A 20,218-nucleotide genomic window follows, 5' to 3' on the forward strand; every position below is an offset into this window, starting at 1 on the left:
TCTTATCATGATGAGGTGGAACGGGAGATTCTCATGGTGATGAGGTGGAACAGGAGATTCTTATCATGATGAGGTGGAACGGGAGATTCTCATGGTGATGAGGTGGAACGGGAGATTCTCATCATGGTGAGGTGGAACGGGAGATTCTCATCATGATGAGGTGGAACGGGAGATTCTCATGGTGATGAGGTGGAACGGGAGATTCTCATGGTGATGAGGTGGAACGGGAGATTCTCATGGTGATGAGGTGGAACGGGAGATTCTCATCTTGATGAGGTGGAACGGGAGATTCTCATGGTGATGAGGTGGAACGGGAGATTCTCATCATGATGAGGTGGAACAGGAGATTCTCATCATGATGAGGTGGAACGGGAGATTCTCATCATGATGAGGTGGAACGGGAGATTCTCATGGTGATGAGGTGGAACGGGAGATTCTCATGGTGATGAGGTGGAACGGGAGATTCTCATGGTGATGAGGTGGAACGGGAGATTCTCATCTTGATGAGGTGGAACAGGAGATTGTCATGGTGATGAGGTGGAACGGGAGATTCTCATCATGATGAGGTGGAACAGGAGATTCTCATCATGATGAGGTGGAACGGGAGATTCTCATCATGATGAGGAGGAACGGGAGATTCTCATGGTGATGAGGTGGAACGGGAGATTCTCATGGCGATGAGGTGGAACAGGAGATTCTTATTATGATGAGGTGGAACGGGAGATTCTCATCATGATGAGGTGGAACGTGAGATTCTCATGGTGATGAGGTGGAACGGGAGATTCTCATGGTGATGAGGTGGAACGGGAGATTCTCATCATGATGAGGTGGAACGGGAGATTCTCATGGTGATGAGGTGGAACGGGAGATTCTCATGGTAATGAGGTGGAACAGGAGATTCTCATGGTGATGAGGTGGAACGGGAGATTCTCATCATGATGAGGTGGAACGGGAGATTCTCATGGTAATGAGGTGGAACAGGAGATTCTCATGGTGATGAGGTGGAACGGGAGATTCTCATGGTGATGAGGTGGAACGGGAGATTCTCATCATGATGAGGTGGAACGGGAGATTCTCATCAAGATGAGGTGGAACAGGAGATTCTCATGGTGATGAGGTGGAACGGGAGATTCTCATGATGATGAGGTGGAACGGGAGATTCTCATCATGATGAGATGGAACGGGAGATTCTCATGGTGATGAGGTGGAACGGGAGATTCTCATCATGATGAGGTGGAACAGGAGATTCTCATGGTGATGAGGTGGAACGGGAGATTTTTCATCGTGATGAGGTGGAACAGGAGATTCTCATGGTGATGAGGTGGAACGGGAGATTCTCATCATGATGAGGTGAAACAGGAGATTCTCATGGTGATGAGGTGGAACGGGAGATTTTTCATCGTGATGAGGTGAAACAGGACATTCTCATGGTGATGAGGTGGAACGGGAGATTCTCATCATGATGAGGTGGAACGGGAGATTCTCATGGTGATGAGGTGGAACGGGAGATTCTCATCATGATGAGGTGGAACGGGAGATTCTCATCTTGATGAGGTGGAACGGGAGATTCTCATGGTGATGAGGTGGAACGGGAGATTTTTCATCGTGATGAGGTGGAACAGGAGATTTTTCATCGTGATGAGGTGGAACGGGAGATTCTCATCATGATGAGGAGGAACGGGAGATTCTCATGGTGATGAGGTGGAACAGGAGATTCTCATCATGATGAGTAAAGTCTCTGAGGAAGGTTTTCACCTTGTTGAAGTTGTGACATCAACAACTTATGCAGTGCAGTAAAAGGGGGACCAACCTGGACCAGATTTAGTGATTAATAGGTTTATATTTATCTACATTCTGTGCATTAAAGAGATAAATGTTGTAAAATGTGATCAGAGTTTTGCATTTGTAGGCATGAAGTGGCTTCCCGATGATTTCACTGCTTGTTGGTTTCATTGGACATCAGTTTCTTTTTGTATTGGAGACATGAATACATTTGGAATTTTGCTATACATCAGCTTTAAACTGGACTTATTGGAAAATAACAATAACTTTGGATTAAATTGTGACCCAAAGACTTAGAACCAGTTAGGTTAGATAAGATTCTCTCCTCCCCATATGCTCCTCCTCTCTACTCCTCTGACCGGGATAAGGGGGCAAAAATGAGACATTTTTCTTTTATACGTAGATTTAGAGAATATTGTTCTGATTATTATAACTGATGCGACCATGTAATGTAAATGAGAGAAAACAAACCATGTTAATGTAAAAACAAACAGCCACAGTTAATCAGCAGTTGTTTATTTGGACGATCCTGCATTTTTATTACACTTTTATCCCTGTTGATAAAAGATAAACTTGCTTTAAACCAGACCAGATTTTATCATAAATATTGTCTGGTGGCTTATAACAGATGTTATCACCATGGAGACGGCTGGTGAGATGATGCTATATTAATCCCACTTCATGATCTCTATAACACGGTACATATGACAATGATGTAGGATTTACTCCTCTGGGAATAATTATTTTCACAATGAGATTTTTTCTTTTTAGAAAAACTACCAGTTATGGTGGTAGATAGAAAATAACATGTTTTTCTCTTTTATAATAGTCCCATATAAAGATATACAGAGACAGAGACCAGAAAGACCAAGGACCCTCCTGGATGCGCAACACCCGGACCACTACTGAGCCTGCTGAACTTGATCTTCTGGAAAAGCAGGAATAAAATCAGTTTGAAGATGCAGAATCGAGTCCTGATAAGTGGATCTGCATGAAGAAACTTCTGGAAACATCGGCGAACAGAAGCAACGTGGTGAAAAAGAGTTGGGCAACATGTCCACCGGTGATGTGAGGAACTGATGAGTTCATCCAGAAGAAGACCGGCTCTTGGGGAAGTTCTGCAGATGACTGCATGACTGCATTCTGCATGTGGCCTCGGCTCCTGATAGAAACTCACACAAACACTCGACCGACAGCAGACTAAAGATTATCATCAATAACCAGAAGAAATGCTGTATTCTGGCAGAAATGTTACATCTAGTCTGTTTTTTCTATTCCTATTTAAGAAAATCACGACTGCAGAGCTGTGTGACCATCGAACACAGCGCTGCCGCCTGAAGAGCACCAGCAGAACGTCATCAGAACGTCAGCAGAACGTCAGTAGAACGTCAGTAGAACGTCAGCAGAACGTCATCAGAACGTCATCAGAACGTCAGCAGAACGTCAGTAGAACGTCATCAGAACGTCAGCAGAACGTCGGCAGAACGTCATCAGAACGTCAGCAGAACGTCAGTAGAACGTCATCAGAACGTCAGCAGAACGTCAGCAGAACGTCATCAGAACGTCAGCAGAACGTCAGTAGAACGTCAGCAGAACGTCATCAGAACGTCAGCAGAACGTCAGCAGAACGTCAGCAGAACGTCAGCAGAACGTCAGCAGAACGTCATCAGAACGTCAGCAGAACATCAGCAGAACGTACGCAGAACGTCAGCAGAACGTACGCAGAACGTCATCAGAACGTCATCACAACATCAGCAGAACGTCATCAGAACATCAGCAGAACATCAGCAGAACGTCAGCAGAACGACATCAGAACGTCAGCAGAACGTCAGCAGAACATCAGCAGAACGTCATCAGAACATCAGCAGAATGTCAGCAGAACATCATCAGAACATCAGCAGAACGTCATCAGAACGTCAGCAGAACGTCAGTAGAACGTCAGCAGAACGTCATCAGAACGTCAGCAGAACGTCAGCAGAACGTCATCAGAACGTCAGCAGAACGTCAGCAGAACGTCAGGAGAACGTCATCAGAACGTCAGCAGAACGTCATCAGAACGTCAGCAGAACGTCAGCAGAACGTCAGCAGAACATCAGCAGAACGTCATCAGAACGTCATCAGAACGTCAGCAGAACGTCATCAGAACGTCAGCAGAACGTCAGCAGAACGTCATCAGAACGTCATCAGAACATCAGCAGAACGTCATCAGAACGTACGCAGAACGTACGCAGAACATCAGCAGAACATCAGCAGAACGTCATCAGAACGTACGCAGAACGTACGCAGAACGTCAGCAGAACATCAGCAGAACGTCATCAGAACGTCAGCAGAACATCAGCAGAACGTCAGCAGAACATCAGCAGAACGTCAGCAGAACATCAGCAGAACGCCATCAATGCAGCAGATTCATGTGAAATGACTAAAACGATCCACATCTCCTCCACTCTGCAAAGCTGCTTTTTCCTCTGTTCTTTGGGACACAATCATTTCTGCTTTTAAATCGATCGATTCAGATAGAAGCAATCTTTGATGTGTGTAGGTGGAATCCTCGTGAACGTTGGATGCTTTCCTGATTTCATAAATTCCTTTGTACTGCGAACAGCGGCAGGTGAAAAACAGCTCATCCTGTTTACATGCGTGCTAAACATGCATGTGTCATCAACCTTAAGACACGTAGGAATGAAATCACAGCTTTAAAATCAGAAACACTCATCACCCGGCAACACCCACCACCACCTGACACCACCTGCCGCCACCTGACACCACCTGCCGCCACCTGACACCACCCACCACCACCTGACACCACCCGCCGCCACCTGACACCACCCACCACCACCTGACACCACCCGCCGCCACCTACCACCACCTGACACCACCCGCCGCCACCTGACACCACCCGCCACCACCTGACACCACCCGCCGCCACCTGACACCACCCGCCGCCACCCGCCACCACCCACCACCACCTGACACCACCCGCCGCCACCTGACACCACCCGCCGCCGCCTGACACCACCCGCCGCCGCCTGACACCACCCGCCGCCACCCGCCACCACCCACCACCACCTGACACCACCCGCCGCCACCCGGCAACACCCACCACCACCTGACACCACCCGCCGCCGCCTGACACCACCCGCCACCACCTGACACCACCCGCCGCCACCTGACACCACCCGCCGCCACCCGCCACCACCCACCACCACCTGACACCACCCGCCGCCACCTGACACCACCCGCCGCCGCCTGACACCACCCGCCGCCACCCGCCACCACCCACCACCACCTGACACCACCCACCACCACCTGACACCACCCGCCACCACCTGACACCACCCGCCACCACCTGACACCACCCGCCGCCGCCTGACACCACCCGCCGCCGCCTGACACCACCCGCCGCCGCCAGACACCACCCGCCGCCACCTGACACCACCCGCCGCCACCTGACACCACCCGCCGCCACCTGACACCACCCACCGCCACCTGACACCACCCGCCGCCACCTGACACCACCCGCCACCACCTGACACCACCCACCACCATCTGACACCACCCACCGCCACCTGACACCACCCACCGCCACCTGACACCACCCGCCACCACCTGACACCACCCGCCACCACCTGACACCACCCGACACCACCCGCCACCACCTGACACCACCTGACACCACCCGCCACCACCTGACACCACCCGCCACCACCTGACACCATCCGCCGCCACCTGACACCACCCGCCACCACCCAAAACCACCTGACACCACCTGACACCACCCGCCACCACCTGACACCACCCGCCACCAACTGACACCACCCGCCACCACCTGACACAAACCGCCACCACCTGACACCACCCGCCACCACCCAAAACCACCTGACACCACCCGCCACAACCTGACACCACCCGCCACCACCTGACACCACCCGCCACCACCTGACACCACCCGCCACCACCCGACACCACCCGCCACCACCCGACACCACCCGCCACCACCTGACACCACCTGCCACCACCTGACACCACCCGCCACCACCCGACACCACCCGCCACCACCCGCCACCACCCGACACCACCCGCCACCATCCGACACCACCCGACACCAGCCGACAACAGCCGACACCCCCTGACACCACCTGACAACACCAAACACCATCCGACACCATCCGACACCACCCGCCACCACCCAAACACCACCCGACACCATCCGACACCACCTGACACCACCTGACAACACCAGACACCACCTGACACCATCCGACACCACCTGACACCATCCAAACACCATCCGACACCACCTGACACCACCCGACACCACCCGACACCATCCGACACCACCTGACACCACCCGACAACACCAGACACCACCCGACACCATCCGACACCACCTGACACCACCCGACAACACCAGACACCACCCGACACCACCCGACACCATCCGACACCACCCGACACCATCCGACACCACCCGACAACACCAAACACCATCCGACACCACCTGACACCACCTGACACCAGCCGACACCACCCAAAACCACCTGACACCACCTGACACCACCCAAAACCACCTGACAACACCCGGCACCAGCTGGCACCACCCAAAACCACCTGACACCACCCAACACCACCTGACACCACCTAAAACCACCCGCCACCACCTGAAACCACCCGCCACCACCTGACACCAGCCGGCACCAGCTGGCACCACCCAAAACCACCTGACACCACCCGGCACCACCTGACACCACCTGACACCACCTGACACCACCCGCCACCACCCAAAACCACCTGACACCAGCCGACCCCACCTGACACCACCCACCACCACCTGACACCATCCGACACCACCTGACACCAGCCGACACCACCCGACACCATCCGACACCACCCGACACCACCTGACACCACCCGACACCACCCGACACCACCCGACAACACCCGACACCAGCCGACACCAGCCGACAACACCCGACACCAGCCGACACCACCCGACAACACCAAACACCATCCGACACCACCTGACACCATCCAAACACCATCCGACACCACCCGACACCACCCGACACCAGCCGACACCACCTGACACCACCTGACACCAGCCGACACCAGCCGACACCACCCGACACCAGCCGACACCACCCGACACCACCCGACACCAGCCGACACCACCCGACACCAGCCGACACCACCCGACACCACCCGACACCAGCCGACACCACCCGACACCAGCCGACACCAGCCGACACCACCCGACACCAGCCGACACCAGCCGACACCACCTGACACCAGCCGACACCACCCGACACCACCCGACACCACCCGACACCAGCCGACACCACCCGACACCACCTGACACCAGCCGACACCACCCGACACCACCCGACACCAGCCGACACCACCCGACACCATCCGACACCACCCGACAACACCAGACACCATCCGACACCACCTGACACCATCCAAACACCACCTGACACCACCCGCCACCACCCAAAACCACCTGACACCAGCCGACACCACCCGACACCATCCGACACCACCCGACACCATCCGACACCACCCGACACCATCCGACACCACCCGACAACACCAGACACCATCCGACACCACCTGACACCATCCAAACACCACCTGACACCACCCGCCACCACCCAAAACCACCTGACACCATCCGACACCACCTGACACCAGCCGACACCACCCGACACCATCCGACACCACCCGACACCACCTGACACCACCCGACACCAGCCGACACCACCCGACACCAGCCGACACCACCCGACACCAGCCGACAACACCCGACACCAGCCGACACCACCTGACACCATCCAAACACCATCCGACACCACCCGACACCACCCGACATCAGCCGACACCACCCGACACCATCCGACACCACCCGACACCATCCGACACCACCCGACACCATCCGACACCACCCGACAACACCAGACACCATCCGACACCACCTGACACCATCCAAACACCACCTGACACCACCCGCCACCACCCAAAACCACCTGACACCATCCGACACCACCCGACACCATCCGACACCACCCGACACCATCCGACACCACCCGACACCAGCCGACACCACCCGACACCAGCCGACACCACCCGACACCAGCCGACAACACCCGACACCAGCCGACACCACCCGACAACACCAAACACCATCCGACACCACCTGACACCATCCAAACACCATCCGACACCACCCGACACCAGCCGACACCACCCGACACCAGCCGACACCAGCCGACACCAGCCGACACCACCTGACACCACCCGACACCACCCGACACCAGCCGACACCACCCGACACCACCCGACACCAGCCGACACCACCGGACACCACCGGACACCACCCGACACCAGCCGACACCACCCGACACCACCCGACACCACCCGACACCAGCCGACACCACCTGACACCACCGGACACCAGCCGACACCACCGGACACCACCCGACACCAGCCGACACCACCCGACACCACCCGACACCACCCGACACCAGCCGACACCACCTGACACCACCCGACACCACCCGACACCACCCGACACCAGCCGACACCAGCCGACACCAGCCGACACCACCTGACACCAGCCGACACCAGCCAACACCACCCGACACCACCCGACACCACCCGACACCAGCCGACACCACCCGACACCACCCGACACCACCCGACACCACCTGACACCACCTGACACCACCTGACACCACCCGACACCAGCCGACACCACCTGACACCAGCCGACACCACCCGACACCACCTGACACCACCCGACACCACCCGACACCACCCGACACCAGCCGACACCACCCGACACCACCCGACACCACCCGACACCACCTGACACCAGCCGACACCACCCGACACCACCCGACACCACCCGACACCACCCGACACCACCTGACACCACCCGACACCACCCGACACCACCTGACACCAGCCGACACCACCTGACACCAGCCGACACCACCCGACACCACCTGACACCACCCGACACCAGCCGACACCAGCCGACACCAGCCGACACCACCCGACACCAGCCGACACCACCTGACACCACCCGACACCACCTGACACCAGCCGACACCACCTGACACCAGCCGACACCACCTGACACCACCCGACACCACCTGACACCACCTGACACCACCCGACACCACCTGACACCACCTGACACCACCCGACACCACCTGACACCAGCCGACACCACCCGACACCAGCCGACACCACCTGACACCACCTGACACCACCTTACACCACCCGACACCACCTGACACCAGCCGACACCACCTGACACCAGCTGACACCACCCGACACCACCCGACACCACCCGACACCACCTGACACCACCCGACACCACCTGACACCACCCGACACCACCTGACACCAGCCGACACCACCTGACACCACCCGACACCACCCGACACCACCTGACACCAGCCGACACCACCTGACACCACCTGACACCACCTGACACCACCCGACACCAGCCGACACCACCTGACACCACCCGACACCACCCGACACCACCTGACACCACCTGACACCACCCGACACCACCTGACACCAGCCGACACCACCTGACACCACCTGACACCACCCGACACCACCTGACACCACCCGACACCACCTGACACCACCCGACACCACCTGACACCACCTGACACCAGCCGACACCACCTGACACCACCTGACACCAGCCGACACCACCCGACACCACCTGACACCAGCCGACACCACCCGACACCACCTGACACCAGCCGACACCACCCGACACCAGCCGACACCACCTGACACCACCTGACACCACCCGACACCAGCCGACACCACCCGACACCACCTGACACCACCTGACACCACCCGACACCACCTGACACCAGCCGACACCACCTGACACCACCTGACACCAGCCGACACCACCTGACACCACCCGACACCACCTGACACCACCCGACACCACCCGACACCACCTGACACCAGCCGACACCACCTGACACCAGCTGACACCACCCGACACCACCCGACACCACCCGACACCACCTGACACCACCCGACACCACCTGACACCACCCGACACCACCTGACACCAGCCGACACCACCTGACACCACCCGACACCACCCGACACCACCTGACACCAGCCGACACCACCTGACACCACCTGACACCACCTGACACCACCCGACACCAGCCGACACCACCTGACACCACCCGACACCACCCGACACCACCTGACACCACCTGACACCACCCGACACCACCTGACACCAGCCGACACCACCTGACACCACCTGACACCACCCGACACCACCTGACACCACCCGACACCACCTGACACCACCCGACACCACCTGACACCACCTGACACCAGCCGACACCACCTGACACCACCTGACACCAGCCGACACCACCCGACACCACCTGACACCAGCCGACACCACCCGACACCACCTGACACCAGCCGACACCACCCGACACCAGCCGACACCACCTGACACCACCTGACACCACCCGACACCAGCCGACACCACCCGACACCACCTGACACCACCTGACACCACCCGACACCACCTGACACCAGCCGACACCACCCGACACCACCCGACACCACCTGACACCAGCCGACACCACCCGACACCACCTGACACCACCCGACACCACCTGACACCACCTGACACCAGCCGACACCACCTGACACCACCTGACACCACCTGACACCACCTGACACCAGCCGACACCACCCGACACCACCCGACACCACCTGACACCAGCCGACACCACCCGACACCACCTGACACCACCCGACACCACCTGACACCACCTGACACCAGCCGACACCACCTGACACCACCTGACACCACCTGACACCACCTGACACCAGCCGACACCACCCGACACCACCCGACACCAGCCGGTGCCGCTTATTTCCAAAGCAACCGTCGTGACCAGGTCAAGTTAACAGTATAGTGGCTTAAGCCTCCAAACGCCGCCCCTTACCCAATCTCCGCCATATTAAGGGCCGTCCCAAACCATGAAGCGTGGAGGGCGAGGGGACTCTTCAGCCCTTCAGCGAGTCGGCAATTCTCCGGACCAGTTGTTTGCAGCAGTCGAGAGGCCATAATGGTCAGAAGCAGCTTTAAAATGTGAGTTTTGCATGTTTTTCCACACTGACAGAAAATCACTAAAGGTTTAGAAAGTTAAGACCAAACCAGAGATAAGGTTAGAATTTATTCTTTTGCTTGACTGGAAATGTTAAACGATGAAAGACTTGTGGAATCACTTTAAAATATTCCACAAGAAAAGAGCTGCATGGCCGTTGGCGGGACAGGTGCTTCCAGTTTGCGTGGACAAATGCACGAATCCAGACGGCTCGCCGGCATTTCTTCATGGGAAACTGATAAAACCTTATTCTCCATTCATGTGACGTCTCTCCTCTTCGACTGCAACAGTCAAACACACAACAGCTCTCTGACATCGTCCTCATTTTTTCCACTGTGTGGACATTTACTCAGGCATCCAGGCTGTCTGATTACTTGGGTATTTACAGGATGTGCGACTGATGTACGCATAAATTACGAAAATAGTCTGTTAGTGACAAGAGGCTGTGAACACTCAGACGTGATACACACGGAGAACCAACTGTACAAAATAAAACAGGAAACAAGACAAAAACCAACTAAGAATAGTATCAAGATCCAAAAATCATGAAAATTATCATCTGATTCTTCATTGTCTGGAAGATGTTTCGATTCAGGGAAGGAGAAAAAAAAATCGTTTCACATAAAAATCTGGATTTGTTTGTTTTACAATTTTAAATTAATTGTTTTTGGTCAAAAACACTTTTTTTTTTGTTTTAAATGTTTTCATGTTTAAGGGCAGTCGGCTTGTCACTGCAAAGTTGGGGGTTTGATTCCAGGCTTCCCCTGACTATGTGCCGAAGTGTCCTTGGGCAAGACACTGAACCCTAAGTTGTCCCCTGATGTGCCCATTGTGGTGTGAGTGTGTATGTAAGTCGCTTTGGAAAAAAGCGTCTGCTAAATGACTTTAGAATAGAATAGAATAGAATAGTTGAGATGCAAGATGGAGAAAAAGTTACCGCTTTTCTCCAGCAGGAGGCGAAATGTTTCTCTTCAACTGTCTCCTAACGTCATGTCCGTTGTGGGAAACACTTGAACAGAAGACAGAGAACGGCAGACAACCTGCAGAAGTGTGCAGAGATAAGTCCTCCACCATCACATTTTAAGACTGGACACATTTTGGATGTTTTGCTTTGAAGGGAAAAGCAGAGCCGGACATCTGGAAAACTGTTTGTAAACTCTGTAAGGCACATGTGGCATACGGCGATAAGACAGCTAACGTTACTGTCCACCTAGCAGGACGCCACACTGAGGTAAATGCAGAGCTAACAGTCAAACATAGCGCAGCAGCTAGCAATTTTATGCACTTCCTAGGCTTTATTTTTAACGGAGGTTGCCGCTTGGCTCTAACATAAAAATTAGTCACCTGTGGAACAGAGAACTGAAAAAAAACATCATCCAATCGTTTTAACTTGCCCGTTCTGGTAGACTGGATGGTGATGAGTTTATCAAACTCAACTACCCTCTGTCCACCCCCAACCCAACTTCTCTTTGTGCATGAATCACATCACAAAGTGAGAACTAGCGCATGGCTAGCTACACTAGCTACTAGAGGTAATGTAAAGTAACACAGCTAACGTTACTGTCCACCTAGCAAGACGCCATCCTGAGCTAAATGCAGAGCTAACAGCCAAACGTAGCGCAGCAGCTAGCCAACACACACTCAAACCAGCACTTTTACACGCAGTTCAAGCTTTTTAAACAAGAGTAGAGGTTTAAACAGCTGCTTCAGACTTATTTCTGCTGAATAATTCTTAAAACTGACACAGTTTTTGTTATTTGGGAAAATCTGGCTCGTGTTATTATCTGTCAACTTGGTCATTGTGCAACTTTTTTACCTGGTCTGCTGTTTAAAAAATGAGCAAAACTCATTAAAAATCGAATCATGAGAAAAGTATATCGTCCCAGTCTTATTACCGAGCCATCACGTTGATAGCTTCCTTCTACAAGCATTACTTACCTGAAGTAAAGGTACCTCCTGCACCTTTACAGTATGAAGCATCACTTCATGGGATTTTCCCATTACTCTAGTTATTGTTCCTCCGTGTGCATAGTAAGACTGTAGTTTGTAGTCGTTCTTCTACTTTGGTTGATCCGCCATGTGCAGCAGGACTTTTAGCTTCTTCTGTAAAGAAGAAAATTTAAACAGATTATATGATAATCGGCATTAATTTGCAGCTGATATTGTTTACATCAGACAACCTGGCTCTTGACACCAGTTTGGTCTGTACAGAGGACTGGGGGGTTGTAGGTTAGACTTCCCCAACATCACCCCCCCCCCCCAATGGACAAGAACCTTCTTTAGCTTCTTATGCAATGCGGTATAAAAGAAACACTTTCATAGCTCTTTTGTTTTTCCAGTAAAAAACTCTCATTAGCGTCTCAGAGGTTTTGCAGTAAAGTGTAAAACTGTCTGCATGAATCTGTTTACAGGAGACTGAACACAAACCTGAAGCCCACTCAAGGCGGGATCCAATGTCCAGACGTTTTTATGGCTCGCCTGTCATCATCACCCTATTAATTCTTTCATTTCACAGGTAATAAAGTGTAGTCTGAGGGCACAGCAGGATGTTGCCGCTGTCGCCATAAAAACACACTTTTCATGTGGGACTGTCTTCCGGAGAGATGTGGCATTTGTGTGCTCAATCAGCTGTGTCTTCATTCACGTTTGAAATAAACATCATCATTTTCTGGGGAGTTAAAGCTGAAGCTGCTGCAGGGATGCAAATGTTGCGAGTGCACTTACCTGGGGAGAAGAATCAGGAGGATTTGTCAAGCTGGACAGGCGGGAAATGAACTGGAAGCATCTGGAACCAAAGTTTTAAAGGAAAAAATCAACCTTGTTTTTTTAATTACTGTTTACAGGAAGAAGCTGACAAAGTATTGAGACTGTAATGTATAAATATGTCCCGTTTCCTGAGGCGTACTGAAACCTGAAGACGAGAATTAGAATTAGAGTAGAATTTACTGCAAACAGTTACAACGAAATTGCACTTTTAGTGTCATTCTGTACAACAAATAAAAAGGAAAAGATACTGTAAAAATAGTTAAAAACAGAGAGGTTCATTTAAAAAGTGTGTTGTGAAGTAGTGTGCACAATATATTATGTCCATGTGTGTTTGTGTTTGTGTGCTTGTTAAGCATAAAGAATTAGCAAACAGACTAAATTAACCAGATTAGCTGCATCAAGGGAAAAGTCACAAGTATGCATGCAGAGGTCTTGGATTCACTCACACTTTGCTTTAAAAATCATTCTTTTAAATGGTTTAATCTAAAAAATAAACTGGTTGTAAGACATGTGGGACGGCTGTAAGGAACCTCTGATGGGATGAAATGATGATCATTACAACAACGTACTCTTTTGATTAAACCTGAATGTACATAAAATAGTTTCCTGAGGATGATCCTGCTTTTTGTGGTTTTAAATCACACTTATTCACTGATAAAAAAAAAACCAAACTGGTTGAATCAGTTCCGTCATCATTATTGGCTGTTTAAACTTCATTTCTTACATCGGACGGTTTCATGACTAACATCCTCCTCACTAAATGTAAACATTCTGTTCAGGCAGATTATCAGGATGCGGAGAGGTCGTAGGTCCCGGATGTAGGCTGAGGAGGCAGGAGGAGACTACAGTTAAGTCCTGGACAGCTAGTTGTCTTAGCTACACGTGGACTGATGCTAATTTCCTGGAAAACATTAAGCTTGTTACATTCTGTACGAGAAGCAAGAACAAGAAAAAACTTCTTGTTCATCAGGTCCATCCATCCTCCAGGAGCAGCACGTCTGCAGCGGGGAGGGGTCACTGTGGGGGGGCGATGTCTGCTTTATGTGCCAAGAACCCGGTTGTTCCCTCCACCAACGAGGTTATGTTTATATCCGCGTCTGTTTGTGCTCAAGATAACTTAAACGGGTACAGGGGGATTTTTTATAAAAATTTCAAGAGTTGTCGGAAATGTGAAAATGAAGAAGTGATTAAATTCTGGTGGTGATGCGGATCACCGTTTGGATCCAGGAATGTTTTAAAGGATTCTTTAACATTGTGCTTGGTGGAGGTTTCTGCTCTCCGAGTTTCTAGTTTCATATTTACCGAGCAACTTCGTCCACGGCAGGGCGGGTCGAGCACGCGGCAGGGCGGGTCGTGCACGCGGCGGGGCGGGTCGAGCACGCGGCGGGGCGGGTCGTGCACGCGGCGGGGCGGGTCGAGCACGCGGCGGGGCGGGTCGTGCACGCGGCGGGGCGGGTCGTGCACGCGGCGGGGCGGGTCGAGCACGCGGCAGGGCGGGTCGTGCACGCGGCGGGGCGGGTCGTGCACGCGGCGGGGCGGGTCGAGCACGCGGCGGGGCGGGTCGTGCACGCGGCGGGGCGGGTCGTGCACGCGGCGGGGCGGGTCGAGCACGCGGCAGGGCGGGTCGTGCACGCGGCGGGGCGGGTCGAGCACGCGGCAGGGCGGGTCGTGCACGCGGCGGGGCGGGTCGTGCACGCGGCGGGGCGGGTCGAGCACGCGGCAGGGCGGGTCGTGCACGCGGCGGGGCGGGTCGAGCACGCGGCGGGGCGGGTCGTGCACGCGGCGGGGCGGGTCGAGCACGCGGCGGGGCGGGTCGTGCACGCGGCGGGGCGGGTCGAGCACGCGGCGGGGCGGGTCGAGCACGCGGCGGGGCGGGTCGTGCACGCGGCGGGGCGGGTCGAGCACGCGGCAGGGCGGGTCGTGCACGCGGCGGGGCGGGTCGAGCACGCGGCTGGGTCCAAGTGTTTTATTGCTACATGTAAAAATGTTGGTACTTTCTCACCACCTCGACCAGCTGTTTTACCAAAACGATCTTTTTTAACTGCAACGGAAGCAACATCTTTTTGCTTCAGGCTCTCTCCGTATTGACCACGCCCACCTCAGATATCCAACCAATCACACGATACTTCTCAGACGCCCACAAGTAAAAAACCTCTGCCAGCCGATGTGTCGAGAACTGTCTTCAAACACATCTGCGAGAACAAAATGACATAATTTTCTTCTCAAGACCTCGAGAACAAGAAAAAGTTCTCACTTTAGGCACATATTAGTGTCACTAACAGGAACTTTAGTGTCTAAATCTGACAGCAGCTTTGCTTCTACCCCCACAAAGGTTTTGCCGCACCGTGTCTGGATCAGGACTAGAGTGCTATGACTTCATCAAGTGTTAAACTTATTTAGCATGAAGCTTGAAGGAGACTTTAAAGAGACTGTGACGACTCAGAAGATGGGACCCAAAAGAATCAGGATCAGGTTAAAGATTTTATTGACAACTGCTGGAGTCAGGAAAGCAGGAAGACAATTCCAGTAGAAGCAGAATTAACCTTAGGTTGATCCACAGTGGGTGCGGCTGAAGACGACAGGGTTAGTAGGATGCACACAGGGAATGAGACTCCAGGGAGAAATAATGTCCAGGAGGAACAAAAAGTAATCTTCTCACCAGAGACGAATGAGGCTGAGTCCAGAATCCAAAATCCAAAAAACAGTCTAAGGTCAAATACACCAGGAAAACTCACGAGAGAAGAGATCAGGGAAACGCTGGGGCGGGCAGGTACCCGGGACAAAGGAGAAAAGGCAAGAAAACAGGAGTTTGGTTTGCAGGCTGGAGACGAACAGAGAATCTCTGACGATCCGGCAGTCAGCAGTCCTGCAGGCTTGCTGCTTACGTAGAGAGAGGCACATGTGGAAAGAATCTGCAAATCAGCACTGGAGGACGCCTTCAGGAACTGCTGGGAAAAACCATGACAGACAGACTACAGGACTTTTCTCATTTCCCCGTCACCGCCTCCTGTTGGCGGCCTAATTCAGCCTTCATCTTGCATCCTACCTGACCCGTCAGCTGCTTCCGGCCAGCAGAAGTATAGCCAGAGGACTTTTTTTGGCACAATGCAAAACTGTCCAGCAACGCCACATTGCGTCCCAAATGAGACGGTTGTGTCGTGCAGTTTTTCTCAGGGATGCTGCTGGGTGGCAGCGATTCATCAAACAAGTCCAGAACTTTAAGTCGTTCACAAAATCCTCTCCTCTCAAGCATCTACTCAAAGTCTGGCCCAAAGATAATTCTCAGACAAGTGTGTCTGACATCAACAGTTTTACTTGGAGATGCACTGATTATATGTGAAAACAGAGTACGATGTTTTCTGGACCATAAGGCGCATTTAAAATCCTAAAATCCTCTCAACAATCGACAGTGCTCCTTTTTAACTCTGGTTGTGCTTATTGACCTCAAACCAGTTTTATTTTAGTGCTCAAAAAACTGAATGTTTTTGTATTGTACGACTTTGGAAAAACTACCAAGTCGCACCGTTTTGGGCTGTCAGGAGCCTCGCGGACTAATACGTACTGTGCTTCGGCTTCAACATACTGGTACCAGTTAACTGTGTGGAACTATGGAATAAGCCCATTGAACAACTTGGACCTGCTCATGACCAGCGAGCAGAGGCGTTAACACAGTTTTAATACACGGATCCCAGTTTAATCTGCTTATACCATGGTGCCATGTCTATCATGGTTCTAGACACAAAATCCTCTCTTCTCAAGAATCCACTCTGGTTTTAAGATGTTTCTCAGACAAGTGTCTCACTCTGCAGTTGTAACTGGAGATGCAGAAATTACATCTGAAAACTGAGTAATTAAAGCTTCCAATGAACCTTGGTTGGGAAGGATCTGGGACTCAGGCAGGGATGCTTTTCTGTCCCCACCGGAACCGAACCACTCAGTTGCAGTGAACAAGTCTGAACTTCAGGAAAATGCAGCAGTTTGTTTCAGCTTCATACAGTTTCAGAACTTTTTTCTACGATGCCACGACAAAAATCATCTTGAGGTGTTTTTAACGACTTGCAGTCTCAAACACGATGCTGACAGCATGAGCTGCTGTGTTCCCAGCCTGAGGCTGGACTCAGGCTTCGGAAATCAGACAGCATCACCATAAACCCTGTAACAACAAAGGCTTTTCCATATCATTCAGAACTATTTCACATCACATGAATGGCCAGTTTGCATCACATCTTTATTCCTCGAGGTGAAAGAGATAATATTTTCCTAGACACACAAGCAGCGGGATGTCTCACAAGCACATGCACACGTTTATAAAATCAACACAGTGTGGGATCAGTGGGAGCTGTGGGACCTGGTCCGGCATAATGTGCACAGAGTCATGCATGTATTCATGCAGCCCAGCAGCATGGAGGACACCTTGATCTTTCTGTCAGACACTGCTGGCTGTAGCATGGAAGGTCAGGAGCCGCCTCGTAGCTGTTTATTGTCGCCATCCTGGTATTAAATACAGCTGTTTTTTTTTTTTACAGATGTGCCTTTAATACTCTGACAATTAGTCCTAGGTGTGAAGTCTAAATGTGGGAAGCACTTCCGTATTACATTTGATGGAAAAGTGAAGGTGTTCATGTTTAGATTGGAGGAAAGATTTGGGATTTATAATGTGCGGGGTTGGATAATTATACAGTTAACTCTAAAGATGTTTCATGGCTTCTGTTCCCTCCTGCATCCATCATCAGTCAGGCAGGTAAAAGATCTGGAGTAGATTCCAGATGTGGCATTTAGAAGCCGTTGCTTTGAACGCACAACATGCAGTCAAAACAGCTCTAGTAGATGTGGAACAGACAATCCTTTGGGTGGACAAGAAAGGAATTTATCAGCTGGATTCATCAGAACTGGTACGTTCTGAGAGAGATGGCGCTGGTCAGGTCTGGAAGTCCTGGATGGATGTTTGCAGGATCTACCCAGGTGAAGAACACCCTTCAGGGATCAGGTGTATCAGCATCTAAACACCAAGACAAACCAATCAGCCTCATGAAGACAAGGTCTTGGTTAAACTGTACCAAGAAGCAGCTGAAGAAGTTCAGTTCTGGGTTAGCATTGGACAGATAAACCTGGAGCAGAAGAAGAAGAAGGAATGGAGAAGTTGGAGGTCCTAAGTACAGCATATCATCTGTAAAACATGGTGGAAGCAGTTTGATGGGTTTCCATGGCTTCCAGTACCTTCTGAGTCCCAGACTGCGGGAAGGAGGAAGTTCTGCTCAAACCTGTCATGGAGCCAATAAGTCCAGTCAGATCTGTTGAAGCAGAGAAACTTCTGAAACCTGCAGGATGGTTTTCGTTTCAGGGCACTCCTGCAGTAGAGACAAAGTGGTCTTCATAGAGAAATGTGTCCAAAGCCCACAAAACAGGAAGTCAGTTTTAGTCTGAAATGAACTAAGGTGAAGTTGAGAAGACAAAGGTGGGGTCAGAGGTCATCTGGGCTTGACACCTGGAGGGGATTTGTGAGCGATCAGCTGGACAAATGTGTGGGACTTGCCACAGGCATGACTCAGCATTTTTATTGGGGTAAACTATGGCACTCTGCCTGTCCCAGAACCACAGAGCAAGCTTGCAAATCACTAATGTCAACGTCCTTCCAGGATTTAAAAAAAACACTAAGTACAGGTTGGTTCAGGTGAAGACAACACACTGCTCAGGAAGAGAAGGAGGACAGTAGCCATGATGAACCAGCAGCAGGTCCAGTGTGATTCAGGCTCTTCAGTTTCCAGTCCTGCAGCTGGACATGGTCCTGCAGCTGCTATGTTCCTGCAGCTGGACATGGTCCTGCAGCTGGACATGGTCCTGCAGCTGGACATGGTCCTGCAGCTGAACATGGTCCTGCAGCTGAACATGGTCCTGCAACTGGACATGGTCCTGCAACTGCTATGTTCCTGCAGCTGAACATGGTCCTGCAACTGGACATGGTCCTGCAGCTGGACATGGTCCTGCAGCTGGACATGGTCCTGCAACTGGACATGGTCCTGCAGCTGCTATGTTCCTGCAGCTGGACATGGTCCTCCAGCTGGACATGGTCCTCCAGCTGGACATGGTCCTGCAACTGGACATGGTCCTGCAACTGGACATGGTCCTGCAGCTGCTATGTTCCTGCAGCTGAACATGGTCCTGCAACTGGACATGGTCCTGCAGCTGGACATGGTCCTGCAGCTGGACATGGTCCTGCAGCTGGACATGGTCCTGCAGCTGCTATGTTCCTGCAGCTGGACATGGTCCTGCAGCTGGACATGGTCCTGCAACTGGACATGGTCCTCCAGCTGGACATGGTCCTGCAGCTGCTATGTTCCTGCAGCTGGACATGGTCCTGCAGCTGAACATGGTCCTGCAGCTGGACATGGTCCTGCATCTGGACATGGTCTTGCAGCTGGACATGGTCCTGCAGCTGGACATGGTCCTGCAGCTGGACATGGTCTTGCAGCTGGACATGGTCCTACAGC

The sequence above is a fragment of the Telmatherina bonti genome, assembly GCF_933228915.1.
Source record: "Telmatherina bonti genome assembly, chromosome: 20".
Taxonomy (NCBI): Eukaryota; Metazoa; Chordata; class Actinopteri; order Atheriniformes; family Telmatherinidae; genus Telmatherina; species Telmatherina bonti.